This window comes from Strix uralensis, chromosome 2, assembly GCF_047716275.1.
Source record: "Strix uralensis isolate ZFMK-TIS-50842 chromosome 2, bStrUra1, whole genome shotgun sequence".
Classification (NCBI taxonomy): Eukaryota; Metazoa; Chordata; class Aves; order Strigiformes; family Strigidae; genus Strix; species Strix uralensis.
In genome coordinates, this window is record NC_133973.1 from 38704232 (window position 1) to 38725985 (window position 21754).

The window sequence follows — 21754 nt, forward strand, 5'->3', positions numbered from 1 at the left end:
GTTTCCCTTAGGGACAACTGACACAAGGACAAGCACGTCTTTCCACTGTCTTAGTAGGTCCTCGGGGGAGAGAGGGGGGCTCACCGCTGTGCAGAGGCTTCACGTCCCCAGCCAGCTCTCCCCAGCCTGCGTGTAACACACTGTCTCCCTTGCTCTCGCTGTAATTCTAGGGTAGCTCCACCTCTCTCACTGGTATCTGTCACTCAACCTGAGAATGCGGTCAGTGGCGGTCAATAAAGAGATATAGGAAACACGCAATTGGCTTTGGGGGTTTCATTTGTTTCTTTCTGAGGCTTATGAAGTTGAAAGGTTAGCATGGTGCCTAACACTGTGTGGAGGATGTGCTTTCCACGGCTGGAATGATGACTTACCCTTTCTTTCACGTTCCTGTTATCCTTCATGCAAACAAAACAAAAGGATCAAAAAAAGAACAAAATTCAACAGCCCAACAACTATGCCATTTCTTAAGATCATTGCGTCAGTAAAGACGGCAATGCAGAACTCATTTGCGTGATATGATGTGAAGGATTTAATCTGAAATGAATGATTAAAGCTGTTTGATGTCAGGGTGGGTAGGGCGTAGGTGCTAGCTCTCCCTTCAACTGCCACACATAAAATCCATGGCTCCCAAGCCTGCATAGATGTGAGTGCTCAAGACTGAAGGTTTCAGCACTCATGCTTGACTCAAATAGCTCTCCACACAGATGGAAATCTGGGGTGTTTAGGAAAAACATAGCATCACTGCATACCCTGCATCCCCATAAATAACCCCGTAGGTAAAATCAGCTTGGACAGTAAGTGCTTTTCCTCTTGGTAGAGGTCTTCACATCCAAGACCTGCAATGTGAGGTGGAACTTCTGAGGTCCACCTTGGCTCCTAAGTAGAGAATGTCACTGCTTCCCCGGGACCAGACAAAAGTTTGTCTCAATCAACATGTCTCTGTGTGCTCCTGGGTCACACCCACAAAACAAGGCAAAGCGACAACAAAACAAGCGCATCCTTCCCAGGAGAGAGCAGAGGTCCATGCCCTTAATGGGAGGTGAGGACAGCTGGAGAGTGTTCTGCTTGACAAAAAGATGAGCCCACCAACCTCTTCCCCTTTGATGCTGGTAGCTGTGAAAAAGAGAGAAAATATAGGCAGTTCTTTTTTCTCAATGGCATGGGTTTAAATATTAATATGAGCCATAAACACAGGAGCTCTGGGCCTATTTAAAATTAAAAAGCTCTTTCTTCTGCCACATCTAGGCCAAAACCCAGAGAGAGCTGGGAGTCAGGAGCAAGGACATGGCCCCTTATCCTGAGAAAGTGAGAGTGCCCTAGCTGGGGTGGCTGGGGGAGAGCCAGGGAGAGGGGCAAGACTGCAGGAGGGGGGAAGTGCTGCAGAAGCAGGGGTGAGAGGGAAAGGAAGGAGATTACTGTCTGGTAATTAGAAAGCAAGGAATCCCATCGGCGTCTAACACTATTTTAAACCTATTTTTTACTGAGATTAATTATTGGGCAATCCCAAAGCTTTCTACCAAAAATGTGCAGCCTGTTGCATTTTCGTCTCCAGGGGAAAAGGCGTGAATGAGCGCATTTGGGGAAAGGGCAATTTCATAACAGGAGGGAGCCATTACTACAGGCAGGGAAAGGGAATTTTAACAGAAGCTGCCTCTTGCTGCTTTGCCTGGCGCTAACAGGGCCCTGACCTCTGCTCCTTTCCCCTCAGAGGCATCTCCCCGCCAGTGCCTCGGTGCCTCCCTGCTGTGTCCTGACATCTCTCTCCTTCCTGACACAAACCCAGCAAAACCAGGAGGAAAAAAAACCCAAACCCAGCCCCAAACATTTAGCCCCCATTCCAACCACTCAGGGATGTAAAAATAGGGAAACCTAATTTGAGCGTGATCTGTGCACAGGTGTTACCTGCAGGTGTCTGAGCAGCATGTGTGTCTGTCTGTCCCATGAAATGACATTTGAACCGGTTTTGGACACCTTTTTCTGTCTGGATGGCAGAAAGGGAAAGTTTTGATGATAGGAAATCACGGCAGTTTGGGGCAAGCTGGGAGGCGTGCAGAGGGGGTAGTGGCTCTTGCAGCAGCTCTGGTGCTGCAATGCAGCGTGTGCTGAAGGACCCGTGCAGCCCCTTGCTTTTGGGGCAAATCCTGGGGACATCAGACCTTGAGTGTCTCGCTCCTCTGAGAAGGGCTGATTTTAAAGCCCTTGCAATCTATCAGCTAATTAAAAACATGAGCGGCTGCTAAAAGCCTCTGCGTAAGGACATGCCGGAGGTCTGGGTGGTGTTTTGTGTAGGAGGGGGAATGTGTCACCTAAGGGTCCCCTGACTGTTCCCAGCCCCAGAGCTCCCCCAGCTCCAAGGGGCTCGTCCGCCCACAGCAGAGCTTGAGCATGGGTCATAACACCTCCCTGCTTACTAGTGCCTATGTGTCACTCAAAATATTTCACATTTTCCACACCGAAGTCTTCCTAGTCACATCACTCTGGGATACTCCTCCTCCTCCTCTTCTGTGCACTTGGCTCTACAGAAATGATTGTTTCCCTTTGCTGAGATTAATTTTCATTTAAATAAAGTCTTGCCATTCATAGCCTATGATCACTGTTTCAAGAAGGAGCTCTTCACCACAGTTTTCTACACAAAATCACCTGTTAATGAGGTGTTGCTAAGACTCTTCAAGGATTAACAAAATTTCTTGGAAGTTTTTTGGTTAGAAACTGAGATGACGTTTTTCTCATGGAGAGAAAGGCAGTGGAGGACCCTGCAGACAGGGTACCTTCCAGCATCTGGGCAGTTTGGTGTAGTGTGGCCTGTAACCAGAGGTTTCCATTCAGGGTGATTATTCATCCTTATCGCACTGCATTTTTATTACCGGCTGACCATTTCCATTCAGAGTGCTAAACATGCTTGCCTATAGCAAAGCAGAAACAACTTCATCTTCCCCTCCAGAGACATCATTAAAGCATTAACCTGAGGGTCCTGAGGGTGATGCGCCAGACGCTGGTCCAGGGGCACGCATCCTCCTCTGGGCAACTCTCCCTTCTCCCACAGGCCCCCATGACCTGCTGGTGGTGACAGTGACGTGGGGGAGAGCAGCGGGTCCTGCTGCTGTACCTGCCCTCTCACCTCCTTGGCATTGCACTGCTTGGGCAGGGTACATCACGTCTGCCGGGATCCCGTTTCCTCCAAGAAAAAGCTGGGAGAAAGGACTGGGAGGATCTGACCTGCAGGCCACCGGCCGGGCAGCTGTCCCTGAGAACCTTGGGCTCTCCCCTTGTTGTCCCTCTTGGCAGGGTAATTTGGGGAAATAGACTCTACAACTTAGTTATAAAGCAGGTAGGTTTACTCTGGCGCCGGGGTGCAAGGGGATTTCTCCACAAATCTTGCACACCAACAGCACGTTTTACCAAAAATTTATAGAGTGTGGATATACATATTCATTGGATTACATAACACAAATATACATATGCATAAGTGTTTTGCTGATTAAAGATACCAATTAAACTCGGACAGCAGAGTGAAAAGAGCAGGCGTATTTTACTAGTGATAACCAAATAATGTAACAGTGTAATACAGAAAACATGCAGTAAGAAAAGGCAGGTAATACACCTAAAGCAACGAACAGGAAAATACAGGGTAATGCATCAAATCATTACTACATGAGAGAGAGAATAGTGATTAAGAAAGATACATCACCACTTGCATATGTTACCATCATCCAGATCCGCAGTCGCTGGGGAGCCCCGGTTACAGCGAGGATTTGGAGAGCCTGTCCCGGCAAGTGGGAAGTCCTACGCGATGCGTCCATCCGTAGGTGAGGCTTCCCAAGACACTGTGAGTGGGTCCAGCCTTATATACTAGAGATCGGCAGGCCAGAATAGCTGGCACCTTTGTTTTGAGTGCAAAATTTCTGGTTTCATTCTCCTGTTGGATTCTACCCAAAGCCTGGCCAGGACTTGGGGGGGGGGAAACCAAGGGACTTTCTAACAAGGCTGAATATGTGGGTTCTCAGATTTGAACAAGGCTAAACAAGGGAAGTTGGATACATTCTCTCCTCACTACGGATTATATTCTGTCTAAACTGCATCTTTCACTAGCGAGTTTACATATTTTATTAATGACTACATGTTAAGTTAACAGCTTCAGCTCTGGGCCTGTTGTTCAGGGTTCAGTATTTCAATACTTTAGCACTTTTTACATCAGCATAAGTGGGTTGTTATAACTTAGTACAATACCTACTAGCACAATGGTTATCAGTTATAAAACATACAGGATTCATCTATAGGTCAACTCTGGCTTGGGCCTGTTGTCCAAGCCTTAGCACTTCAATAAGTAAGGCTGGGTTAGTTCGAAAGGCTGGTGTCAGCAGTTCATGTTCTCTTTGCACCTGCGCATTGCCTCCTGGTGGGCATCTTCAGGAGTCTTTTGGAGGAAGGCTCACAGGCTTTCTCACCTTGTACTTTTCCTCGAAGCATGCGCAGATTCTTTTGGCCAATTTCTTGAACAACATGAGTGGTTTCAGCCAGTTTACTCATTCTATCTTATCTAAAAGTACCAGTGTATCAATTCCTACCGTCCATATATGGCTATCTATGCATTACAAAGACTAAACTAGTTCTGCTTTCCAAGGACAAGAAGCATATTTTCGCTGAACATAGTAATTCTTGGTAAGTTTCCACAGAAAACTGGTTTGTTTTGATGAACACAGTAGCAGTAGCCCTTGGTAAAGCTTCCACAGAACAGTCAGGGCAAGCAGGATTATTAAGCAATATTCAGAAATCATTATAAGTTGCTAAAGTAAATAAGTTGCAAAGTAGGTGATCATTTCCTTATATCAAGTGGGATAAGGAGGATCCTTCTCACCCTTCTCGGGTGAAGGCACACAGGGCAATCAGCAGATGCCGCGTTCTCCCCTCTCGCCCCCGGTTTATCCATTCATTTTGGACTTTTGTCCCCGGATTCTGGCAGAAGGACAGCCCGGGAGAGAGGGAGGGATTTCCCGGCAAAGCCGTGTCCCCACAGGGTGGCAGCCTTTCCTGCTCTCTGGCACACCGAAGGGCTCCCTTCGCCCCCCCCCTCCCGGGGTTTCGGCATCCCCTCAGGGAGGTGGGAACCCAGGGCACAAGGCAAGCAGGCACATGGACCCAGCGAGGGTTGCACAACTCTGGCATGTCTTGACTTCTGATTGATTTGCAAGTTAGCCAGTGTTACATAAAGGTCGGGAGTAGTCTGAAAGTTTACCAGCATTCCCCCTGCCGCCCTGTCCTTTTTTTTTTTTTTAAATTTAAAGCAAATTCTCTTACATGCAATAACTATAACCCCTCATCTCCTTGGAATCGTTATCAAGATTTGGGCTTTGCCACACAGATGTCTACAATCCGAGGTTAAAAAAGTAACTGCCTCCACTGGCAACAAAAAGGGCTCCCAAGCACATCCAAAAAACCCCAGTATTCTCTCAAAAACGCCTAACACTGACACACTGGACACATCTCTGCGGTTTATTGCTGCTGTGTCGGGCACATAGATTTGGGAGACACAGACAGAGGAAACTATGATGATGTAGGCTCTGCCCCCCAAACCCGGACTTTGTCCCTCCGGTGTGACCTCTTGTCAGGACTGGCTTGGAAAACCACCAGCTGGCGTGAGAAGAGCAGGTAACTGCTGAGTCCTTCTTTTCCCAGCTCCTGATCCAGCCGCAGGGCTTTTCCCAGGGGAAGTGCGGTCGGGTCCGTACACAGCCCAGGCAGCAGGGCTGGAGCTGGGTTACGTGGCTGGCACTTAGCTTGCAATTAACTGGCACTTTTAAGGAAAAATATGAAGTTGGGACATGGCGCAGGTATTTGTGGCATATCTTAGAGTGCAGCACAAGCGGGGTGAAAATGAAATCTCAGTCAGAGAGGCTGAGACAAGATGATGGAGTCATGTAAGTCGACCAAAACTCAGGAGACTTGTCCCCACCTCAAAGGCCCTTGTCCAGCTGTCTTGCAGAGACCTATCACACACCAAGGGCCCTGGACTCTTCAGAAAAATCATCCTTCTGCTCAGGAAGAGTGGGCTCAGCCTGGTCCGGAGAAGATGCCCTGCTTCAGCAAAGGTGCTGGCAGCTGGGCAGAGGCTTGGCAACAGCTGGTATTGCTGGGGAAATCCCTGCCAGCTGCCCCACATCGCCCCATGGCCCGGCCTGATGTCCTGCCCGGCTTGCCCTTTCACAGCCCACATCTGCCCAGACCACTGTGGGGACCGGGTGCCAGTGGGCACTGCAACTACTGCTGAGCTGGGGGAGCTGTAAATCAGGGGGGTGCCACCGCAGGAGGGGGCAGGGTTGGGGGGGACACAGCACCCATCAGCTCAGGGCCACTGGGAGAGCCATTGGCCACCACCTGGCATGCCTGGCAGGGTGGCTGCCACCTCCAGCCTGCTGCAGAGCACACAGCTATAGGAGATGTATCTCCTTGTCTGGGCAGGCGCAGAACACGACGGGGGCTTTAGCCCAGGAGCTCTTTGAGACGCTGGCACAAAGGAACAGTGCTTCCTGTTGCGCCCATTCCCTGCTCTCAAACCACAGCCTGAAAAGAGGTGATCTACCTCAACTGCAGTGACAGTAACGAGGAGGTCCAAACGCAACAGGCCAGTACCAGTTAATTGACTGCTTTGGGGTCATGGGAGAGACACAGTTACCCCTGGGGTAGAGGCAGAGGCTGAGCTGCAAGGCCCTGGGGACCAGTGCAGGGACTCTCCCCTCCTTACAGCACTCATTGCTTCCAGAGTGAGCTGCCGTGTCTTGCTGGAGCTATTTTGGGATGGCTACTCAGTCTGTGTAAGCGTCCAGAGGTAGGAAGGGTCTACGTGGGGTAGGTTCAGCACATGAGCTCTTGAGGGGCTCATGGACAGCGTGCAATTGTGTGGGGTGAACTGGTAGGTCCCAAGAAAACCAACGACCCAGATGGCAGCTGGATCCCTGTTGGGAAAAAGGGAATTTCCATGCTTTGCTTGCAGTGTTTTCTCTGTGAAGATTTCATAGTTGGTCAATCATTTCATTGGCCTCCGATGAGGGAAAAAGGCACACAGCTTAACTCAGAGCCAGGACATCAGCGTAGTAAAGATCCAAACACATATGTATTTCAACGTAGACAAAACTTTGCCTATCTAACATAATATTTGCACGTGTACAGTTTTACATCCTTGACGCCTTTACCGCTGTGCTCGGAGGTGCCGTACCAAAGGATTCTTACATACTCATCCAACCGTTCCTGCTTTCTGCCAAAATCCGGGCGCTGGCGTTCCCCCGAGGTCCTTTCTCGCCGGGCTGATGCTTTCCCCGCCCGCCCGCCCCGTCGCGCCGGGGGGGTCGGGACCGGCCCCTGCGGCCGGGAGGTGGCAGCAGCCCCGCGTCTGGGGGGCTGAGCGCCCCCCCTGCGCCGGAGGAAACACCCCACGGAAAGGTCACGCTCGGTATTTTGCTGAGCTTCTCTAGAGACTGACTGGGGTTTCTTTTCTTTTTCTTTTTTTTTTTTTCCTTTCCCCCCCCCCCCCCCCCCCGCAGCAGTAATTATTTTAGTTTTCTTTTTTCTCTTTCTCTTTGACAATGTGCTCAAAAGGAAGCAGAGCAGCACCATTGTCCGCGCTGTCTCAGTTTTCCACCCACTCAGGCTGATGTCAGCCCCTCACCGCAGGACTTAATGCACTGCTGTCTCCCCTCCAAATTGCTAATTGCAACGCCGTTATTTTTGTTTCTTTCCGCTGGAGAAGTCGCTCAGAGCCGAAGCCTCGCTCCCACCTTTGACAGCCCTTTTCCTCCCCATTGAGCCTGAGCCGTGCTGAGCCGTGCCGAGCTGTGCTGGTGCCTGGAGGATGGGGCATGTGGGGTCACCCTGCCACCAAGCCACCGGGGTGGAGACAAGGGGAAGCCGAAAGGGGAAATTCCCCCCCAAACTGTTTTGCTCTGCCCGCATGCAGGCCATTGCCATGCAGGAGGTCAAAGAGGTCCCTTTCCATCCTCCCTTGTCCCTTGCATGAGCCTGGGGCGCCCGGCTGAGGTCTCACACCAGAGCGGCATCTGGCGCTGACGGTGTTTATATTGAGATAGCTCACTGGGCCTCTGTCGCCAGAGCTCAGAGGTGAGCTGTAAAGCCCTTCAAAAGAAGCCTGCTTCATAGTTTTCAGTGCTGACTAAGGAAGGTCTGGGGTTTAATTTCCTGCTTTTTTTGTTGTTGTTTGTTTTTACTTAAGGAGAAATATTTGGGATGTCTAGCCCTGTCTCCTCTGGTGTTGCTGGAACGGTCCTTGGGCATTTCAGAGGATTTGTATGTTGAACTCTCTCTCACTGTAAACAAAGCGTGTCAAATCCTTCCCAAAGATGCTGATTTTCCAAAGCATTCATTAAGAGCCTGACCTTTCTACTCCAATAATTTAGGAACTACTTCCAAACAGTCCACGAAACAGTAATGCAAAGTGCCTGACTTATTTATGTGCTTCAGCAGGCCATAGGGGTAAGAAAATATATACATAGCTTTATTTCAGTCCCTGGATATGTCATTATTTCCCTTGTGAGGTTCATGACTCCAGAATATATGACCCTGTCCACGGGTCAGAAACCAGGAAGCCCAACCGGCTTGTTCAGCCTCTGTAGCATTTTGGCTACCCCTGATGATTTCTGCTTCTCATTGATTTTCAACTTGTCAGCTCAAAGTCTCACCTGAATTTAATGCAAAACAAATATCCTGTCACATCAACACAGAGAAAATGGAATACAATGAACTTAATTAGCAATGGCAGGGTGATTCAGTGGAGTCTGGGAAAGAATTTTGTAAAGAAAAGCAATCATTCACATTTTTTTTCTAGGCAGTAGTTTCCCTAGCAGTACACACCAGAGGTGACTTGTAAGACTGCCAGGCTGGCTTTTCTCTTCCAGGCACTACTAATGCCTTTTCATTTCAACTTATTAAGAAAGGGAGCATGGAGTAAGAGGGATACAGATTGGGATGCATGGAAGACCCAAACAAGAAATGGTACCAGTGGGTGAATTGGTGAAGTTGGCTATAATGAAGATTTCCATCTTCCTCTGAAAAAGCAGCCCAACCACATTCCACCTTCTACCCCAGGGAGATATCTCAGAGAGAAAGTCTCTGGCTAAAGTAGTAAGTATAGATCTACTAATTTATGGTTCAGCAACACAATCTAAAAAAATCCACAACAGAGGCTATATGCATTTTTCATCTAGTTCCTCCTTTGGTAAGATAAAGCACGGGAGCCACCCTGGCATCTGAAATACTTGTAAATGTTCTCCAGCAGAGTATAGCAGAAATCAGCGTGTGATCGCTGTGTGACTGGACTGTACTGCTCTCCCTCCCTGCAGCTGATGCTCTGAGTCTGCTGCTGATGGGGGCTTAACTGTCATTTAAGATTCTCATTCAAATTTGTGCCTAGCAAATTGCAGAAGGTAGCCTCACTGTGTGACTTGACTATTCAGGTTGTTAATCAAGCAGCTGAAAATGAATTCATTTAACTGAGATATTAAAAAAAACCAAAACAAAACAAAACAAGAAAACCAAGACAGCAGAGTCTGACAGCATTTTACCTGTAAATTTTGGAGTAAGACAGCATGAATCAAAGGAAAAACACATATCCATAGCATTTTGGTTTCATTTGCATGAGCCTTTCATCACCAACCATTGTAGAAGGGGTTTCTATGCAGGGATACTTTGCCGAGAGGGAGTCAGTCTGAGGAGAGCGGTTACTGTGGCGAAAACCCCTCTCCCTGTGACCCCCTCCGCACTCGGGGCACAGAAGAGTTACCGCATGATTTCACCACAAAGTGAAGTCCCCCAATAAATCAGGAGTGAATTCATGTTTCTCAAGCATCTGAGGTGAAATGCTCTCTTTACCTTGGAAGAGAACCAGACACCGAGGTCTCCAGCATATTTTGCTGTAGCTGCAATGTCTCAGGACACAGCCAGGTCAAAGGGTTGTAAACAGAGGGAATATTTTTCATTATATCCTCTAGCAGAGCTGGAAAAATAGAGGAGGTTTTGGGCACCAAAGCCAATCTACAAGTCAATGAGGGCTTTGAGATACAAGCCTTGACCATGGTTGTTACAGTGGGTTAGACATTACCCCCTTCCACTGCTATACTCTCTGGTCTTCAGCACTCGCCTCTTCAGACGGCAGGGTAGTGCATGGGGGGCCTGCGGCAGCAGCGAGATTTGCCAGACTATCTGCCAAAATCTTTCTGTGCAATGCCTACGCTGCAGCCCTTCCAGGGGTTCACAGGCGCTGTCAACACTCAGGTAACACAAGGTGTCTGTCAGTAAACAGCAGCAGAATTAGGAGACCATGCAACAGCAGCAAAAATCTGGTTTAATCTCTTCTCTGATAAACTCACTTCTCTGATAAATCTTAAAGAGAAGATGAAAGTCTGGGGAATACAAAGGGGGAAAAAGATGAATATGATACAGTTAAACTGTATTATTTTTGATAAGATGAGCATGAAAATTAAGCATAATTTTTTATATTAGAAAGTGCTCTGTAGGTGTACAGTATACAGGTGCTGGAGAGAAAACTATTCTTGCACACGGGGTTGCTTTAAGCCTGGATGCTCTGGGTACAGAAACTGCATGAAGCACTTCTGCTCGGGTGGCTTTGTGCAGGGAGGTTACAGGAGCTCAGGCAGCTGCACAAGCCCTGTGTGGGCAGGGTCAAGTTGGGGAGAGGGAATTACTGAGCCCCTTGGCAGTAGGGACCAAAGCTTAAGTGTGACAAGATTTAAGAAGCCATTGGAGAGGCAAAAGAGGGGTTGCATGAGCAAGTGCATGGGCCGGAAGGGGTCTCCTGGCAGCTGTGTTTTCTTTTACAGGGCCAGTCTGTGAGTTAGCTCTCGCCAAGGGCACCCAGTGCCCAGGAAGGTACCAGAGATGGGGAACAACTATTTGATTACCAGCACTCAGGAGGATATTAAAGAAAAAGACCAACTGAGCTGAAGTTCCTCTATTAACTTCATTAGCGCCAATGGGGCACCAGCACAAATGCCAGCTGGCGATGCTCGCAGGGGTTTGCTGCGCCCACATGAGCCAGGCACATCTGTGTGTGGAGCATGGCTTTTGTGGTATTTTGGGCCTGGTGGATGGGTGCCTTGGGAAAAACTGTGGGTGTTGTTACTCTTGTTATTGTCAGATTTCTGGCAGCATCTACTCGCAGAGGGTGGCCAGAACTTCAGAAATGTCCTGGTGGGGAGAAAAAGCTTCTGGGGAAAGTCCCTGTACCTAGCAATTCAGAGACTTCCTGGGAAAGCCCCAGACTATCCCCAGCATGAGGCAGTGGAGGAGAGGCCTCAAGGGAGAAGACAAAGTTGTGCATAGGTGGAAATCCCCCTACCCACCCCAAGGGAAGGGGCCAGAGCCTGACTTTGGGCTGGGTTTGTAGGTGAGGGTACAGTGATGCTACCTGGAGCATCTCCAGGGCATTAGCTGTGCTCCTGCAGAGAGAGCACAAAGAGAGGGAGCAACACCTACTTATTTTTATTATTATGTGCTATGTGCTCCACAGAAAAGCACCAACTTTCCCTGCTCCAGAAAAGCTCAGGGGTTGTTTTACTGGGTCCCCTTTGAACCTTCCTTCTGGCCAGCATCTTCCCCCTACAGGCCATTGCCTTTTGATCCACCCACCAGTCCCTGGTACTGCCCCGCATCTGAACTGGCACAGCCCTTCTGACTCCAGCTCTCACTCTGTCTCTGCATCACCTCTCTTCTGCAGCCAGCTCCCAGCTGCCCTCCAGCAGCTCTATCCCGCACCCCTGGGGCAACTGCTCCGCAGGGTGAATTTGGCAGCAGTGCTTTCCAAAGACTAGAGCCTTTACCTTCTGAGCTGGGAAGAAAAGATGGCAACCAATGAACGGACACATCTGGTGTGCATAATGGAAGGCACTGATCTGTATATTGTACACATGCAGTAGGAATGCCAAAGAAATAATAGCGATATCACGAATGTACCTACAAGTATACACAATGCATCTCTACTCTGCATTGGTGGCAACGAGGGTTGCATCTCCAGGGAAACCCACGGTCTTGACACCCTCTTGCCCGCAAAGGACTCAGATTCTCCCCAACCATGGCCGCTTTATGCCTGTGCAGCAGATCACTCCTAAAACGCTGCCAGGTCCAGGAGGCAAGGCTAGCTTAACCATGTATCTGCCCTTGTGCAGAGCCCTGCCCAGTACAGTTTCTCCAGGCATTCCTTGCAATGCCTCTGCAGGTCCCCAGAGCACCTCTGCCAGACCAAAGCTCACACAACACGCCTGCCTGCAAGTGCAGCCAGGGCTCTGGCTGTCTGTGCTTGGACTTAATGCTGTAGCCGTGGTGGGACCGTACCTGCCAGGACAGAGGCACGGCAATGCAGACCAGACTGTAGGACACCATCTGGAAAGCAGAAAGCCTCCCCTCCAGAAACATATGAGATGGAGGTGTACGGGAGCCATGGAAAATAAGAGGATGGTGAAGAGCAGCTGGCCTCATGCTAATCTCAACTGAATCAAGGCAAGAAAATAGCCCTGCAGGCAGTGTGGTTTATTAAAGCCTCTAATATAGAAGAAATATGTTCAGGCTGCAATGGGAAACCAAGAAACACATCCCCTCTAGGAAGAAGAGACTGATCTGGTGATCTTTTAGAGGCCTATTTTGATATGCCTGTCAGATTGAAATCGTACTTACTGTTGACCATTAACCATCCAAGGCATCTGGCTTCTCCTTTTCCTTGCATCTTAGAGACAGCATCTGTCTGTGAAAACAATAAGGAGTTTTCACCCCTGTTTCTTTCCCCTCACCAAGTCGCTGGGCTCAGCCTGTTCTCAGGATGCGCCCCTGCTGACTGCTGGAGAGCGACAAAGCCGTATTGTTTTTCAGCTGAGGAAAGAGCAAAGACTGCACCTTCACCAAGTGCTGGACTGCTGACATTAATCAAACTATCACTTTACCCTCATTTGTGTGGACACAGTGACACCACCACGCCAGGAGGACTGTGGGAACCAGCAGGCGAGAACAATTCAGCTAAGCCTTGCAAAATGCCAGAGCCTCTATTCAGAGCTTCCCTTTTTCAGCTAAAATCCACTGCTGAAAATAACCCTCCCTTCCAAAGGATGGCCCTGTTTGAGTACTTGGTGTGTCCACAGTGCATGACAAGGAGGTTATTTATTGCCAGCATGCCAAGAATAGGATTTTATGAGGAGAGGGAGGTGGAAAAGCCTACTCCCGAGCAAGCTAGGACTTTTTAACATCTGTTACTGAGGTAACTATTGCACACACATGCACCAGAGATGGCTGGAGTCATCAAGGTAACACTTCCAAGTAATGTCCTTCCTGAGCCCGCAAAGTTACTGGCTGCCACCGACATGCTGGCTGGCATTCAGTGCTCCCCTTGGACCCTGGTTGTACATTTACTCTGCTTGCAGTTGGTTCTTGCTTGGCAACAAAACTCCCCTGTGCTTAGAGGAGATCAACAGTAACTTAAGATTTTCCTTGTTTGTCCTTTAAGAATGAATGGTATGGGCAAAAAAGAGAAGGTAGTTGCACATCAATAGGGAAGGTAAACTGGAGGCTGCCAAGCAAGTAGAGTTCAAGATCCTTAGGGCAGCAAGGAGGGCACACAGAAAGCTCCCTACCCTGGACTTCAGGAGAGCAGACTTTGGCCTCTTCATGGATCTGCTCGGTAGAGTACTATAGGATAAAGCCCTGGAAGGAAGAGGTGCCCAAGAAAGCTGGTTAATATTCAAGGATCACATCCTCCAAGCTCAGGAGTGATGCATCCTGACAAAGAGGAAGTCAGGTAAAAACACCAGAAGGCCTGCATGGATGAACAGGGAGCTCCTGGACAAGCTCAAACACAAAAAGGAAGCCTACAGAAGGTGGAAGAAAGGACAGATTGATTGGGAGGAATACAGAGAAATTGTCCAATCAGTCAGGGATCAGATTAGGAAGGCCAAAGCCCTGATAGAATTAAATCTGGCCAGGGATATCAAGGGCAACAAGAACATCAAGGGCAACAAGAAAAGCCGCTATAGGTACATTGGTGATAAAAGGAAGACTAGGAAAAATGTGGGCCCTCTCTGGAAGGAAATGAGACACCTGGTTACCTGGGATATGGAGAAGGCCGAGGTACTCAATGGCTTTTTTGCCTCAGTCTTCACCAGCAAGTGCTCCAGTCACACCACCCAAGACACAGAAGGTAAAGGCAGGGACTGGGAGAATGAAGAACCACCCACTGTAGGAGAAGGTCAGGTTCAAGACCACCTAAGGAACCTGAAGGTGCATGGAACCTGATGAGATGCTGTTGAAAGAACGCAGAGGGAGCCCAGCCATCATTTAATGCACAAAGGCTCAACTTTATTAGTACTCACACTGCTTTTATATCCACAATAATTAGTTCATACATATTGCAAAAAGCAAGCTCCTTATAGGTTGCTAAGGTTAGATACATTGGTTGCTAAGGTTAAATACCAATCTCTCCCCTTATGATTTCTGCAAGGCCTTCTACATAGTCCTGCTTCTGTTCTTTGTTCTTCTTTGATACTTTTCGGTATTCTCCCATCACGTCGTCGTTGTCAGCAGTTCCTCGGTGCTGTGCCCTTTCTCACGTAGCCAGTTGTTAGCAAACTGCTCCACATCTCCCCCGTTTTCTTTTTGCACTTGTGCTAAAAATATTGCAGAGGCAGTCTTCTGCAGGGCCCTTTGCAGAAGATTGACAATACATGGCAACATCAAAAGCACAACCACAATTACCAAGATCATGACCCCCACAGACTTGATCAGAGATATTAACCATCCTGAAAGTCCCCAACCTTTAAACATCCTTGTTAACCAATCTAATCCATCATCTTCTGTTAAATGTTTGACACCATCCTTTAGCTGCTGTATGCTTTTGAAAATAGATTCTGAGTGGTCAGACAAATTCATGCAACACATTCCTTCAAAATCTTCACATCCATGGCCTTGTGCTAAAAGCAAAAAATCAATTGCAGCTCTGTTCTGTAAAGTAGCATGTCTAACACTATCAACATCAGTTAAAAGACCACTTAAGGCTAAAGAAGTAGCGTTAGTCTGTTTGCTAAGCCAACATCCCAACTTTGTTAGTTTTTTCAATGCAGAGTCACCCAGACATTCTGTTTGGGTTGTGGAACTACCCATCCTTCACCCTGATGCAGGTTCCAACACAGGCCGAACACACCGAGCAGGAACCCAGCGAGGGCCGGCATCTGCAGAGACACAAGCATAACCCCTGCCCCAGGTTAATCAGTCGCTGTCGATGAGCTTGTCTCTCCTCTGGCGTCATTGGGAGGTGCGGCAGGTTTTGCCCATCTCGCTGGAACCCATGTGGTGCCTGTTGGTGTAGAAACACAAAGATATCCCCTTCCCCATATTACCACTTTAGCTGGTCCTTTCCACAATCCATCTTTTGGATCCTTATAATTTACCCATATCTCTTTCCTTCCCTCACTTACTTTTGCCTTCTCATAATGTAACATAGCTGGTGGTTGTTCTGCGTCTCCAAATATACACAAGTGATTCATTACAAATAATGTTTTTGCTAATCTTTCCTGTACATCCTGTATTTCCTGATATTTTGCTACATAACGTTTCAAGGTACCATTTGCTCTCTCAACTATGGCCTGTCCTGTGGGAGAATGCGGTATCCCTGTTACATGCTTCACTCCCCACTTGTTTAAAAATCTTTGCATTCGACTTCCAACATATGCTGGTCCATTGTCTGTCTTTATAGTATTCGGGACTCCCATTATTGCAAAACAACATGTTAAGTGTCTGATTACCTGTGTGGCCTTTTCTCCACTCTGCGCGGAGGCCCATATATATTTGCTATAAGTATCTATAGTAACATGTACATATTTAAGTCTACCAAAACTTTGTATGTGAGTCACATCCATTTGCCATACTTCATTAGATTTCATCCCTCTAGGATTGACTCCTATTCCAATACCAACCCCTTTATTGTGAAAACTACAAACAGGGCATGTTTTTACTATGGCTGTTGCTTCCGCCATTGTGATGCCAAATTGTGTTTTTAGCCCTTTTGCATTCTGGTGGAATATGTCATGTGCTTCTTTTGCCAATTTGTCTTTCGGCATGGGAACATGTATAACAGTGGATACCAATTTGTCCGCTCGAGCATTACCTTCCCCAAGTCCTATATCCCATTTATGACTCCTAACATGAATTACAGCATACGATTGTTCCCTTATTTTTATGGCCCTCTGTAATTGTAAGAACAACTCATAGAGATGCTTATTTTGTACTTCCCTGACTTCTGCATCTTCTATCCTTGCTACTATTCCTGCTACATACATAGAATCAGTTACAATATTCAATGGTTCATTAAACTTAACCATCGCCCAAACTACTGCCAACAGTTCCAAAGTTTGTAGCGTGTCTTGTGCTGTGGCTTTTAATATCTCGTGTTTCCATGTATTATCTTCCTGCCACGTTATAGCTGCTGTCTGAGATTTCTTTCCTGCATCTGTATAAACTGTGATGGCATTCGGGATCGGCGCCTGTTGTCTTTTTGGCTGTTCAATCCAATGTAATTGTCCCAACCATCTCAAAGGTTCCATAGATAATTGATCAGTTGACAACATCATTGGCCCATTTAACATGGCTTCCTGCAATGCTGTGCTATTTGCCAGGTACCACTGCATGGTTTCCTTCTGCATTGGACAGTATATGAATTGAGGTTCTCTTCCACTTATTTGAATAACTCGCACACGACCTTTCTTTACTAAATTTGCTAATGCCTCAATTTTTTGAAGTAGAGATTTTGATTGTTGTAATGCTGGCGTGATCCATTCTAGCACCCATGTCTCCCCCGTTTTCTTTTTAGACTGCGTAATAGCTCCGAGCAAATGCTGTGAACCCATCCACACAAGTATGTCCAGGGGGAGCTCAGCGTCTCTCCGACGCACTTGTCCAGAAGTAATACGATCCATAATCTGTTGTAGCACTTGCTTCTGATCTGCTGATAAAGACACCACCTGTGCAGGATCATTTCCTTTTAACAGTGGTCTTAATTGTTGTAAAAGCTCGTTTGGGATGCCCACCATAGGTTTTAGCCATTGTAAATCTCCTAATAGCTTTTGAGCATCATGCAGTGTTGAAATTTCAGGATTAATTGTCAATTTTTGTGGTGCTACTATTTGTTTCATCAAAGACAATCCCAAATATTTCCATGGAGCTGTTTTTTGTATCTTTTCTGGTGCAATTACTAATCTTTGCTTTGCAAGGGTGTTTACAATTTCTTTTATCTGTGCTTCTGTAAATGGTTCTTTCTGTGCAAATAATATATCATCCATATAGTGATAAATTATAACATCAGTCCATTTTTGACGTAATGGCTGTAAGGCTGCATCTACAAAAATCTGACATAAAGTTGGACTATTTCTCATTCCTTGTGGTAAAACTGTCCATTCAAACCGTTGATCTGGCCCTTCTCTATTTATTGCCGGTAAAGTGAAAGCAAATCGGCGCATGTCCTTTTCATGAAGCGGAATCGTAAAGAAACAATCTTTTAAGTCCACAATCAATATAGGCCATTCATAAGGTAACATAGCTGGATTCGGCATACCTGGTTGTAAAGCCCCCATTGGTTCCATTTGTTTGTTTACTTCCCTAAGGTCATGCAAAAGTCGATATTTGCCTGATTTCTTCTTTATGACAAATATTGGAGTATTCCAAGGACTAGTAGATAATCTTAAATGTCCTTGCTGATATTGTTCTTGTACTAGCAAGTGTGCTTGCTCAAGACTTTCCCTTTTTAGTGGCCACTGCTTTACCCATATTGGATCGTCAGATGTCCAAGTTATAGGGATCGGGAAAGTCCAAGCAATGGCCATTAGGATAAATGGTGATCATTTGTCAAAACTATTCCCATTTGTGCTAACACATCTCTTCCAATTAAGCAATTTACCCCTGGAGGTAATTGCACTACAGCAAGCACCGCTGTGACTGTTTGTCCTTCAATTGTTAATTGTAGGGGCGGCGTTCGATTAGCTAAAGTTAAACCACCCACGCCAGTGATGGTAGTGGTATGCTCTTGTAACGGCCAGCCTTGTGGCCAAGAAGAAGGCGACAGTATGCTGGAATCTGCGCCTGTGTCTAACAACCCTTCCACAGTTATTGCGTTACCTTGAAATGACAGGTGAACAGTCTTTCTGGGTCTCGTACTCAGATCCAGTGTTAGCAGGGTCAGGCTTCCTGTGGATCCAAAGCCTTTATTTCCGCGACTCTCCTCAGTTACTGGTCGTATTGTTTGAGTCACTTGTGGCAGAGGCACCAGCTGTGCAATCCGTTGTCCCTGTGCAATCTTTACTGGTGGATTCAGTGTATATGCCATAATATAAATTTCACCTTCATAATCTGCATCGATAACTCCCGGTAAAACAAATAGTCCACATTGTGATGCCGATGATCTTCCTAATAATAAAGCTCCCATGGCTCTCCCATTAATAATGATAGGTCCTCGTACATTCGTAGATATTGTTTGAGGATTATTTGTTAACAGAATAACATCTACTGCTGCTGCCAGGTCCAACCCGAGACTTCCCCGGGTGGCGGGTTGAAGGACTGCGCTGCGGCTGCAATTTTGGTCGTTGCGCGGCGGCCGGCGAACGCGCTCCGTGTGGAGTTTCCCGACCGTCTGCAGCAAGCCACCTCATTATGGGAGTTAGATCGGCAAGTTTGACACCATACATTTCTGGCTGTACAACTCTTTCGTACATGCCCTGGAGCTCCGCATCGGTAACACCGCAGCTGCCCCTTTTTAGGTGTTTGCACTTTAACTGCTGTTGCTGCTGAAGTCTGGAGAGGCGCAAGGGCTGCCATAACCTGACTTTGAGTAGCCTGAGCCTGTTCTTTCATTCCTTCCCCTAATTTCTTTATTGCCTCTACAAGAAAAGCCTGAGGTCCAGTAGGTATCGATGACGCTTTTTCAAGTGCCTCCTCTACAGTCCAATGTGCCCTTAATGTATTCAATAAACTCTTTGTAGCAGGATTGCCATTTTGTGAAATACATTGTTTTAAGAGAGCACCCTGCATGTAGAGAGGTACTCTTGCTCTTTCAATTGCATTTACCAACTTATCTACAAAACTGCCCAAAGTCTCTTCTCTTCCTTGTTTAATTCCCATATACATTGGAACTCCGCCTGGCTCTTTCACTTGCTCTATGGCTTCTCTCACTAACCTCATTGCCTCTCTCACCTTATCCGGACCAAGCAATGCTTGAGCTTCTACTCTAGCATAAGGTCCTAACCCCATTAATTCATCCATTGTGATCCCTTGTAATGGATCTCCTGCTTGCCGCTGTACCGCTATCGATTCTAACACTCTCGCTTGCCAATGCGCATTAAACAACAACCACTGACTAGGAGAGAAAATTAACTTTGCTATACCCCGACAATCTGCAGGCAAAAGAAGTTGAGTGCTCCAGAGATAATCTAACATTTGACGAGTCGGTTCACCAGTAACACCATAAGAACTCACTGTAGAGCGCAATTGTGATAAAAGCTTCCAATCTAATGCCGTAACAGTAGCATTTAGTCCACCAGCTGGGTTCGGCTGAAACTGAACTGGAAAAGCCATTGCTGTCGCCATCTGAGTCATCTCCTCATCCCCTTTTTCTAACCCTTCTCGTGCCAATGCATTCCAAGCCCGACACCTTTCTTTAGCGATCTCTATCCCCAGCCCATCTTCTGAGCCAGGAGTAGAATTCTCGCTTTCCGGCGTCACAGTCTGGCTGGACGCGTCAGGGCTACTCAGGGCAGAAGCGGGGGGAGCGGTAGGGAGAACTCGTTCTGAGCTTTCCTGTCCCGTCTCTTCGGAACGTAAAGGTGGTAAAACAAGCTCACGAAACGTAGGCGGTAATGGCCACCTAGTTTCCTCCTCCCCATATCTGGTGTTTTTCTCTTTTGCCGCAATTGCGCCCTGTGCAGCTCTTTTTTCAGCCTGATACCTCAGCAATTCATTATGAACCACCCTCCATAACTTTCCCAACTTTTTTGCTGTCTTATCATCATTCAATGTTAATTCCCATAACTTATCTCCAAATTTTCTCCATTCCGATAACTCATGAACTGTATGTGGATTAATAAAACAACCTTGCTCTACCCCATAAGCTAAAAGCCCCTGAAGATCCTTTTTTACATCTATTCCCTCAACCCGGCATTGTGTCAGCCAGGATGCAAATAAATCATATGCTGCTTGCCTGTCCATACCTTAATTTTTCCGTTGCAGCCTTTCCAGGTCTCGGCAGCACGTATCAGCAGGGCTCACCTCTTGTGACACCCTGGGCGCGGGCCTTTTTAGTCGCCTTTCGCCGTCCTCGCTGCTTAAGGACCTGAACAACCTTCTCTGGTCTTTATCCTTCGTGGTGCCTTATACGTCCTTTGGCACGTATCACGTCGCGGTCACCATTTGTTGAAAGAACGCAGAGGGAGCCCAGCCATCATTTAATGCACAAAGGCTCAACTTTATTAGTACTCACACTGCTTTTATATCCACAATAATTAGTTCATACATATTGCAAAAAGCAAGCTCCTTATAGGTTGCTAAGGTTAGATACATTGGTTGCTAAGGTTAAATACCAATCTCTCCCCTTATGATTTCTGCAAGGCCTTCTACATAGTCCTGCTTCTGTTCTTTGTTCTTCTTTGATACTTTTCGGTATTCTCCCATCACGTCGTCGTTGTCAGCAGTTCCTCGGTGCTGTGCCCTTTCTCACGTAGCCAGTTGTTAGCAAACTGCTCCACAAGATGCATCTGCGGGTCCTGAGGGAACTGGCAGATGAAGTGGCGAAGCCATTATCCATCATATTTGAGAAGTTGTGGCAGTCTAGTGATGTTCCCGCTGACTGGAAAAGGGGAAACATAATCCCCATTTTTAAAAAGCGAATAAAGTGAGACCCGAGTCTCACCTCTGTGCCTGGAACGATCATGGAACAGATCCTTCTGGAAACTCTGCTAGGGCACATGGAAAATAAGGAGGTGATTGGTGACAGCCAACATAACTTTGCTAAGGGAAAATCATGCCTGGCAAATTTGTTGGCCTTCTACGACTGGTTAAAGCACTGGTGGATAATAGAAGAGCAACTGACGCCATCTACCTGGACTTGTGCAAAGCATTAGACACTGTCTTGCATGACATCCTTGTCTCTAAATTGGAGAGACATGGATGTGATGGGTGGACCACTCAGTGGGTAAGGAATTGGCTGGATGGTCGCACTCAAAGAGTTGCAGTCAATGGCTCAATGCCCAAGTGGAGAGCAGTGACAAGTGGCGTTCTTCAGGGGTCAGTAGTGGGACCGGTGCTGTTTAACATCTTTGTAGGCAACATGGACAGTGGGATCGAGTGCACCTTCAGCAAGTTTGCCAATTGACACCAAGCTGTGTGGTGCGGTTGACACACTGGAGGGAAGGGATGGGCCATCCAGAGGGACCTGGACAGGCTGGAGAGGTGGGCCTGTGCAAACCTCATGAAGTTCAACAAGGCCAAGGGCAAGGTCCTGCACGTGCGTTGGGGCAATCCCAAGCACAAATACAGGCTGGGCAATGAGTGTATTGAGAGCAGCCCTGCAGAGAAGGACTTGGGGGTATTGGTGGATGGAAAACTGACTATGAGCCAGCAATGTGTGCTTGCAGCCCAGAAAGCCAACCATATCCTGGGCTGCATCGAGAGAAGTGCGGCCAGCAGGTCGAGGGAGGGGATTCTCCCTCTCTAC